Raw genomic sequence first — 9216 nt, 5'->3', positions numbered from 1 at the left:
ATTCCGACACATAGGATATAGTTAAGTTCAACTTGGTCTAGTATAGAGTTAGGTAAAGTGTGTTTCTTTACCGTTGTACATTTTGTAACTTACAATCCGACGGTCACGATATGTAGTGATCCGACGGTTCACTCTCACCTCGGTATTACCGACACTTGATCCGTGGCTTGACACCCGATTGGTCCATGAGTTCTATTTAAAGCGCATGGAGGGTCATTGTTCGGGTAATCTGTGCATGAGAGAAGCTTATGTAAATTTTCATTCTTTGATTAATAAATTGCCTGTAGTACCCACGTTGGGACAGGCCGTGGACTGTTTCCCTCCTTGCACTCTGAGGGTTTTAACCACGTCAAAAATACTGGTGTATTGATTTGAGATCTGGTTGTGAGCGGTGTCCTTTTGGTATTCTTTCTGTGGAACTTACCCTGTAAATTCCTACATGGTATCGGAGCTATTTGAGGGCCGCGTCCGTTGGTGATCCAAATCTGAAGCCGGTAGAACTGCATGCGGCTGTCGTTTCCTAGATCTGCTGTTTCTGACTGCTTTCGGGCCGAGAGGACTGCTCTGTTGCGTTCGGAGCATCTGTTCCAGTGAGGAACCCCTTTCGTTTCACGCGAAAAGGTTTCCGGTAGCCCTAGCTGCGTCATTTTTTAGATCGGGAGGTATACAATGTTTTTTTTGCAGTTTACTGTTATTTTCTCTCTGCTTATTTCGGTCTCAGTTTATTTAGCCTTTTTTTTAACCGGATCTATACCTTTCATTTCTGCGTATGCTCTTTGCCCTGCGACTCTGTGCGATCTGGGCAAATCAGAAACAGAAAGGAAGGATTTTTCTCATGCGTATGCTCTTTTCCCTGCACCTTAGTGTGATCTCGGAAAATCAGAAACATTGAGAAAAATATTTAGTTTTTCGGCTAAAGCTAACTTTGAGATTTTTTTTAAAATTTCTAGTTTTTTGGCTAAAGCTAACTTCGAGCCGTAAGGTTCGTTTTTCTTTGCATATTCGTGTTGGGTTTTGTGTTTTGTGTTTTGTAGGGAAAAAGAGCTTTCTCAAGGCAAGCACGCAAACCAAGGCCCCCCCCCCCTCTCTCTCTCTCTCTCTCTCTCTCTCTCTCTCAAATTTTTTGTATAGATCAATTGGTTCAAAGCTATTTTAAGAGAGTAGAGGTCTTGGGTTCAAGTCTCCATTTTGTGGGGGCGGATTTTTTCATTCCCGCACATTCGCGCACTTTGCCGGCAACGTCAACAATTTTTTTTCAAAAAGCCATAACTTCTTCATCCGGAAGCCTTTTTCAGAGCCGTTTTTTTTAAAACCGCCTATTTTTTCGAGATCTATCCATTGGAACACTTACTTTCAGCATCTTCAGCTTCAGTTTTTTTTAAAATGGAAAGTCCATGCCAAGTCATTCTTGACAGCACTAACTACTTCCAATGGGTAGCCTACATGGGAGATTTACTTAGAAGTAAAGGTCTCTACAGAATAGCCACAGACCAAGAGAAGAAACCAAAAGATGAAGACAAGGCGGCAAAATGGGAAAATAGACAAGATCAAGCACGTGGTTTGATAGGGATGTCTGTTTCTCCTGATCTTAGATTCCACATTGCAGAACTTGAGACTCCTCATGAAGCATTAGAAAAACTTGCTAAAGTTTTTGGAATTAAAAATGAAATTAGAGCCCATCAACTTGAAAATGAGCTGCTTACTTTGGATCCTAATAATTTTTCTTGCATTGAAGATTTCTTGTCCAAATTCAAGACCCTTAGATATCTCTTGGAAGGTGTTAAAGTTAAGAAAGAAGATGGTAACCTTATTTATTCCATCCTTACTAAGTTGGGACCAGCCTACTCTGTATTTGTTTCCACTTTCCATTCTACAAGGGAAGCTTTCATTTGTCAAGGACAAGACTACAAGGCCCCTTCCTTTGACTCCTTTTGTGATTCCTTAATAAGAGAACAAGAAAAACTCTTACACCTTGGTCTTCTTAATCTTGGAAACTCTTCCACGAAAGCGTTAGCCGCCCAGCAGCAACCAAATTCAAAGAATCCTAAGAAGTCATATCCTCAAAAGAATGGTCCTAAACCATCTCAGCCTCAAAATGAAAGATCATTTCAGCAAAATGATAAGACCAATAAAAACAAATGGAAGAAGACTGATAGACATTGTAACTTTTGTAATCGAGATGGCCACTTAGAATCTAAATGCTTTAAGAAGATGGAAGCCTTGGAAGCCGCAATGAAGAAACATAACATCCATGTGGAGCCTACTTCAACTTCAACTTCCGGAATGGCACTTTCTGCATGTCATTGTCAATCATCTCAGTCTGGTTATGCATTAAATGTATCTTCTTCTTCTTCTCATTCTCATGAGTGGCTCATTGATTCTGGAGCCTCTTGTCACATGGCCAAAAACCAAGCCATGTTTTCTTCTTTAAATGATTGTAACACCAAAAATATATATATTGGTGATGATAGATCTCTTAATGTTGTAGGGACTGGAACTGTTCATCTAGACAATGGTCAGTTTAATGATGTATTATGTGTTCCAACCTTATCCTGCAACCTTCTATCTGTCTATCAGATAACTCATTCAGGTGAAGGTAAAATTGTTGAATTTTCACCTCATGATGTTGTAATCAAGGATCTAAAAGATCCTAAACAGATTCTAGCTACTGGTCTTGCTGATGATTCCAAAAGGTTGTATAAGTTTCACAACTTTGGGTCATCCAATCTTCCCTCAGTATTTGTTGCTCATAATGATGAAGTGAGCAAACTTTGGCATGAGCGATTTGGTCACTTAAACTATCGCTCCCTTCAGCATCTATGTAAAGAAAATATGGTGACAGGTCTTCCTATGGTATCTTGCAGAGATGGTGTTTGTTCCGGATGTGTACTCGGAAAACATCATCGGGACAGTTTTGACAAACGTGCCTCTTGGCACGCCTCAGCCCCTTTACAGCTTGTGCACAGTGATTTATGTGGTCCTCTTCCTGTTGCTTCATTCTCTGGCTGCAAGTACTTCTTAACTTTCATTGATGATTTCTCCAGACGCACTTGGGTATACTTCTTAAAACTCAAGAGCGAAGTATTTAACACTTTTTTGGCCTTCAAAGCCTTTGTTGAAAAACAATCTGGACATCAAATTCTTAAGCTAAGAACTGATAATGGTGGAGAATATGTTAAAAACACATTCATCAACTTTTGCACCGAAAATGGAATTCAAATGCAACATACTGTTCCATACACTCCACAACAAAATGGTGTAGCTGAAAGGAAAAATCGCACCTTAAAGGAAATGGCTAATTGTATGCTGCAATCTAAAGGACTCAGTCTTAGTTTTTGGGCCGAAGCAATTAATTGTGCAAATTATATAATCAATCGCACTCCTACTAAGGTTCTAGAGAATATCACTCCAGAAGAAGCTTGGAGTTCCATTAAACCAGATGTAAGTCACTTTCGTGTGTTTGGAAGTGAAGCATGGGCCCATATTCCAGATGAAAAGCATAAAGCTTTAGAACCTAAGAGTGAGAAATGTACTTTTGTTGGATATTCTGAAGATGTAAAAGGTTATAGACTTATTCCATTTAAGTCCAAAAATGTTATCATTAGAAGAGATGTAAAATTTGATGAAAATAAATCGGCCTGCGAGCCTAGTCCGGCGGATGTGCCACCTCTTCCTATCTCTTCTACTTTTGAAAACATTTCTTCTTCAGATGATGAAAGCGAGGATGATAATCCTCCCCCACCTTCTCAGGATCCTCAACTTCCAAGATGGGTCCGTGCTACTCGGGATGCAGCAGGTGATCTTGCCGGTGATCCTACAGATCAGCGACGTACACGTTCTCAGTTTGAAAGAGCCTCTTCTTTACTGGCTCAAGCTCCAGTAAATCATGATCCTGACACTTTTGCAGAAGCTTCAGGCCATCCACATTGGGAAGCAGCTATGAATGAAGAATATCATTCATTGATGACAAATGATACATGGGATCTTGTTCCTCTACCAAAGGGACGCAAACTTGTTAGATGTAAATGGGTTTACAGAACCAAGTATGGACCAGATGGGAAAGTTGATAAACATAAAGCTCGTCTCGTTGCTAAGGGCTTTTCACAGGTTGAAGGCATTGACTACACTGAAACCTTCTCCCCTGTTGCCAAAATGAACTCTATCCGCCTTGTTCTTTCCCTTGCTGCCTCTTTAAAATGGGAAGTCCATCAGATGGATGTTAAATCTGCCTTCTTGCATGGGGACTTGCAGGAAGAAATCTATATGGAACAACCCATTGGCTTCATACAAACAGACTCCAGCCTTGTTTGTCGACTTAAGAAATCCCTTTATGGCCTCAAGCAAGCTCCTCGGGCTTGGTATGCCAAAATGGATAGCTTTCTTTTAGAATCTGGCTTTTCTAGGTGTCATTCTGACAATACTGTCTACACCAAGAAAGTGGGCAACTCTCTTATCATCCTTGTTCTTTATGTTGATGATCTTATTCTTACTGGTAGTGATCCCAACCTTATAAACCATGTGAAGTCCAGCCTTAAAAAGAAATTTGAAATGACAGACTTAGGACACTTACACTATTTTCTCGGTCTTCAAGTCTTGCAATCCAAGAGGGTATTTTCCTTTCCCAGTCCAAGTATGCTTGTGATATTCTTCGTCATTTTCACATGGAAGACTGTAAGCCAGCCCCTTCTCCCTTTCAGTCTGGAGTCAAACTTTCAGTCTCTTGTACTTCTCCTGAAGTTGATGCTACCTTATACCGTCAACTTGTCGGAAAACTCTTGTATTTAACCCATACTCGTCCTGATCTTTCCTTTGCTGTTGGCCTTGTTGCTCGTTTTATGCAAAACCCCCGTGAAAGTCATTGGAAAGCAGCTAAAAGAATACTTCGTTATGTTCGAGGTACAGTACAGTTTGGGATTCATTACAGTGCCAAAGCAGCTCCTCTGTTAGTTGGTTTCACTGATTCTGATTGGGCTGGTGACCCTGATGATCGGAAGTCTACTGCCGGTTATGTCTTCACTCTTGGTTCAGGACCTATTACATGGGCTTGTAAGAAACAGGCTGCCATTTCTCTTTCGTCAGCAGAAGCAGAGTATCGTGGTGCCGTGGAAGCTAGTAAGGAAGCCTTGTGGCTTCGTCAGATCCTATCAGAGTTTGGCTTTGAGCAGCAGCATCCAACCACACTTTGGTGTGATAATCAAAGTGCCATTCAGCTATGCAAAGATCCAGTCCAGCATCAGCGCAGCAAACACATTGAACTACACATGCACTTCATCAGAAAGCTCATTCATGACCATGTTCTTGAAGTGCAATATTGTCCAACAGATGATCAGGTTGCAGACATCTTCACAAAGGCTCTCACAGAGGCGAAGTTCACTAAACTTCGATATATGCTTGGAGTTCAGGAAGTTGTCACTAAGGGGGGATAGGCTCTAGTGCCTCCTTCCTTCTCCTATTGTGTCATATTTGTAAATCCTTCAATCCTATCCCAAGTTGTTCTTAAGGGGGGATGTTAGGATATTCCGACACATAGGATATAGTTAAGTTCAACTTGGTCTAGTATAGAGTTAGGTTAGAGTTAGGTAAAGTGTGTTTCTTTACCGTTGTACATTTTGTAACTTACAATCCGACGGTCACGATATGTAGTGATCCGACGGTTCACTCTCACCTCGGTATTACCGACACTTGATCCGTGGCTTGACACCCGATTGGTCCATGAGTTCTATTTAAAGCGCATGGAGGGTCATTGTTCGGGTAATCTGTGCATGAGAGAAGCTTATGTAAATTTTCATTCTTTGATTAATAAATTGCCTGTAGTACCCACGTTGGGACAGGCCGTGGACTGTTTCCCTCCTTGCACTCTGAGGGTTTTAACCACGTCAAAAATACTGGTGTATTGATTTGAGATCTGGTTGTGAGCGGTGTCCTTTTGGTATTCTTTCTGTGGAACTTACCCTGTAAATTCCTACAGGGGTTGGGATATAATGGATATTAAAAAGTTTGGTTGGGTATTGGGGGTAAAAAAGCTTGTAGCAAGCTTTAACTAGTTCTAATATCTGGGAGAATATCATAAAGGAGAAATATCTTAAGAATCAATCGATGCTTGAGTGGATAAAAGATGGGGCTAGACTCCTTGTTTGGTTTCATACATTTGGAATGGGATGATGAAAATAAAAAAATGGTTGATTAGAAATCTATGGTGGATGATTGGTTCTGACACAAAATTGGAGATTGGATTGGACCCTATTAAGGGTTTCATTGGAAACCATATCTTTCCTTTACCACTCATCAAATATATTCATAATTTGGGCATTTATTATATCAATCAAATCCAAGTGGCTTCCAAACCATATTTACATTATCCTATCTGGATTTGCTCGAAGGATTTGGGTTTCTATGGGGTTTTGGTTGAGGAATGGGATAAATACATTCATAATTTAATATTGGTTGGTATTACCTTGGATGGGGATGATGAAAAATTCACATGGGAAGGGAAGGCTGTGCAGGAACAAATCTTGGTTAATGATGTATATAGGTTTATTACAAGGTCGCAACAACATGGGAGGGAAATAGTTGGTTCAATAATATATGGTATTGGAACCTCCCTCTCAAGCTTATATGTTTTAGCTGGTTATCTTGGTAGAACAAAATATTAACTTGGGATAATTTATGCTGTTGTGGATACATGGGTCTTAGTAGATGCATTTTATGTTTGAAGACCCATGAGGATGTGGCATATATTTTTCTCACTTGCCCTTTTTCAGTCTCCATATGGACAGGTGTATTAAACAATTTAAAAATCCTTGTTGTATGGAATTCAACATCACTGGAATCTTTTATTTGGAAATGATTGAAGGAAAACAAGACATATCGTACTTTTCTATTTTATAGAATGTGGGGAATATAGAGATGTAGAAATGTGAGCATCTTTGAAAATAAGGTGCCAAATATCTATGGTACATGCATAAAAAACTTGTGCATATTTTAATGAAATTGGGCATGTGGGTAATACGAGATATATAAGAAACATCCAACACATGGATATATGGGGCAATTACCCTATGGATTTTTTGACGGGGGCACAAACAATAATTCTTGTGGCTGTGGGGCTTACATTGTCATTAGGCCTGGTCAATATTTCCATTTTAGCTGGTTCAGAGGATTTGGTTCCAATTGTAGGGCGGAAGTCATAGCTTTATGAGGTGTTTTATATTGTGCTAGATGGTAGTCCATTGAAAAAATGGATATTTTTGGTGATTCAAAAGTGGTTATTGAATGGGCCTCGAAGAAGTCTACATTTGAACCTCCTTCTCTTACACACTAGATGTAGGGAATTCAAATACTGACAAAATTTTTCAACGAGGTTCATTTTGCCCATAATTAAAGGGAGCAAAATGAAGTCTCTAACGCTCTATCAAAAACTAGGCATCAATACAATCCCAAGAAAATCAACTATATATCGTACAACAATGACCAATTTCAAAAAGCTAGAAAAATTCAATTCTTCAACACCTTTATGGTTTTAATGTAGATGTGAATATACATATATTTTGTTGAGATGAAATAATCTTTAATATGAATATTTGATAGAAGAATAAAATATACATATATTTCATTATACTGAAATAGCCCCTAATATTAATATTACTATGTGTTACCATACACTTCATATATATTTAGTTATGCTGAAATAGTCCTTAATATTAATATTAATATATGTGTTCCCATATACTACATATATATAACACATATATACTACATATATATTTACTTATGCTAAAATAATCCTTTATTACTATATGTGTTCCCATATACTGCATATATATTTAGCTATGCTAAAATAATATTTATTACTATATGTGTTCCCATATACTGCATATATATTTAGCTATGCTAAAATAATCTTTAATATTAATATTACTATTATGGTGCCATATAATGCATATATCCTTAATATTAATATATGTTGCCATATGATGCATATGCAGTGACTTTTTTATATTTAAAGAGACAGAAGACTCGAAACCGTTGGGTTTTATGGTCCGTTAACGAGGAGAGGAGAGGAGAGGAAAACAAAAAATCCGTGGTCCCGGCGGGGCTCGAACCCGCGACCTTCGGCTTGCTCTTATATTGCCATAAGACCAATGCTCTAACCAACTGAGCTACGGGACCAATTGTGTCATTGTGTTGGTATATATTAGAAGATTGTGTATTAACAATACACCAGTGACAAAAAGGAATGCCGTCCATTAGCTCCCGGCGTTCTACTTCAGCCTACAAAAATTATTACGAATGGTGTCATTAAAACATAGCGCAATTACTGCTAACCGCATTCTTCGCAGTACCCCAAAACGCTGTGTAGGTCGGGTCGACTGAAAAGAAGCGCTTAGGTTTTTGGATGTTACTAACCAACAACACGGATTCTTCTGGACTCTTCTACATACGCCTGTTTCATGTGCACATGATTGAAATGGGGCATTTGTCAGATAAATTCTTAGAGAACGCGCTTGTTAACATGTATGTGAAATTAGAGAGCCTGGCGACGCTGGCAGGGTTTTCAGTCAGATGACGGAGCGCGTTTGTGCATCCTGGACAGTGGCAATTACAGCTGACGCCAGACATGGGAATGCTAGTATTGGCAGTGTTGTACCACATGCAAGGGGTAGGATTTGAACCCAATAAATGTAGCTTTGCAAGTGCTCTCCCGGTGTGCCTCTTTGAGTGCTCTTGAACTGGGCAAGGAGATACATTGAGATGTAATTAGTTGTGGGTTCATGTCAGATGTCTATGCGGGGAATTCCCTTGTTGACGTTTATGTAAAATGTGGAAGTAGAGAGTTTGCACGCGATCTGTTTGATAAAAGGCCTCAATGAGATGCGGTCTATTGGAATACATTAATTGCAGGATATTCACACACTGGGTTTGTCGATGAGGACTGAAGGTGTCTGAGAAAATGCCTGAACGGGATGTGGTATCGTGGAATAAGATGATTGCAGGATATGCCCGTAATAGGTGTTTTGACGAAACCCCGAGGCTGTTTCGCATGATACGCAAGTGAAACTGGGTTTTCTGGAATTGCATGCTTGCAGGGGATCCGCAAAATCGGCTTGTTGAAGAGGCCGTGGAACTCTTGAAAATGCCGAACGAAATTTGGTTCCGCCGGATACGAAGATTGCTGGATATGCACAGAATGGGCATCGCGGGAAAGCGCCGAAGCTC

General features: G+C 39.7%; 1 non-coding gene across 1 annotated transcript; it reads right to left on the bottom strand.

The window, feature by feature from the left end:
* Positions 1-8081: 8081 nt before the first annotated feature.
* On the bottom strand, positions 8082-8169 carry TRNAI-UAU (transfer RNA isoleucine (anticodon UAU)). Its single transcript is given in 2 exon segments — positions 8082-8117; positions 8132-8169. It is a non-coding gene; the product is annotated as a tRNA-Ile (tRNA).
* Positions 8170-9216: the final 1047 nt, after the last annotated feature.

Source organism: Pinus tabuliformis, chromosome J (genome assembly GCF_031772625.1).
Source record: "Pinus tabuliformis cultivar Carrire ecotype Pingquan chromosome J, CPIR1, whole genome shotgun sequence".
Classification (NCBI taxonomy): domain Eukaryota; kingdom Viridiplantae; phylum Streptophyta; class Pinopsida; order Pinales; family Pinaceae; genus Pinus; species Pinus tabuliformis.
The sequence above is the reverse complement of the archived record's forward strand: the minus strand, read 5'-3'. Positions and strand labels throughout refer to the sequence as shown.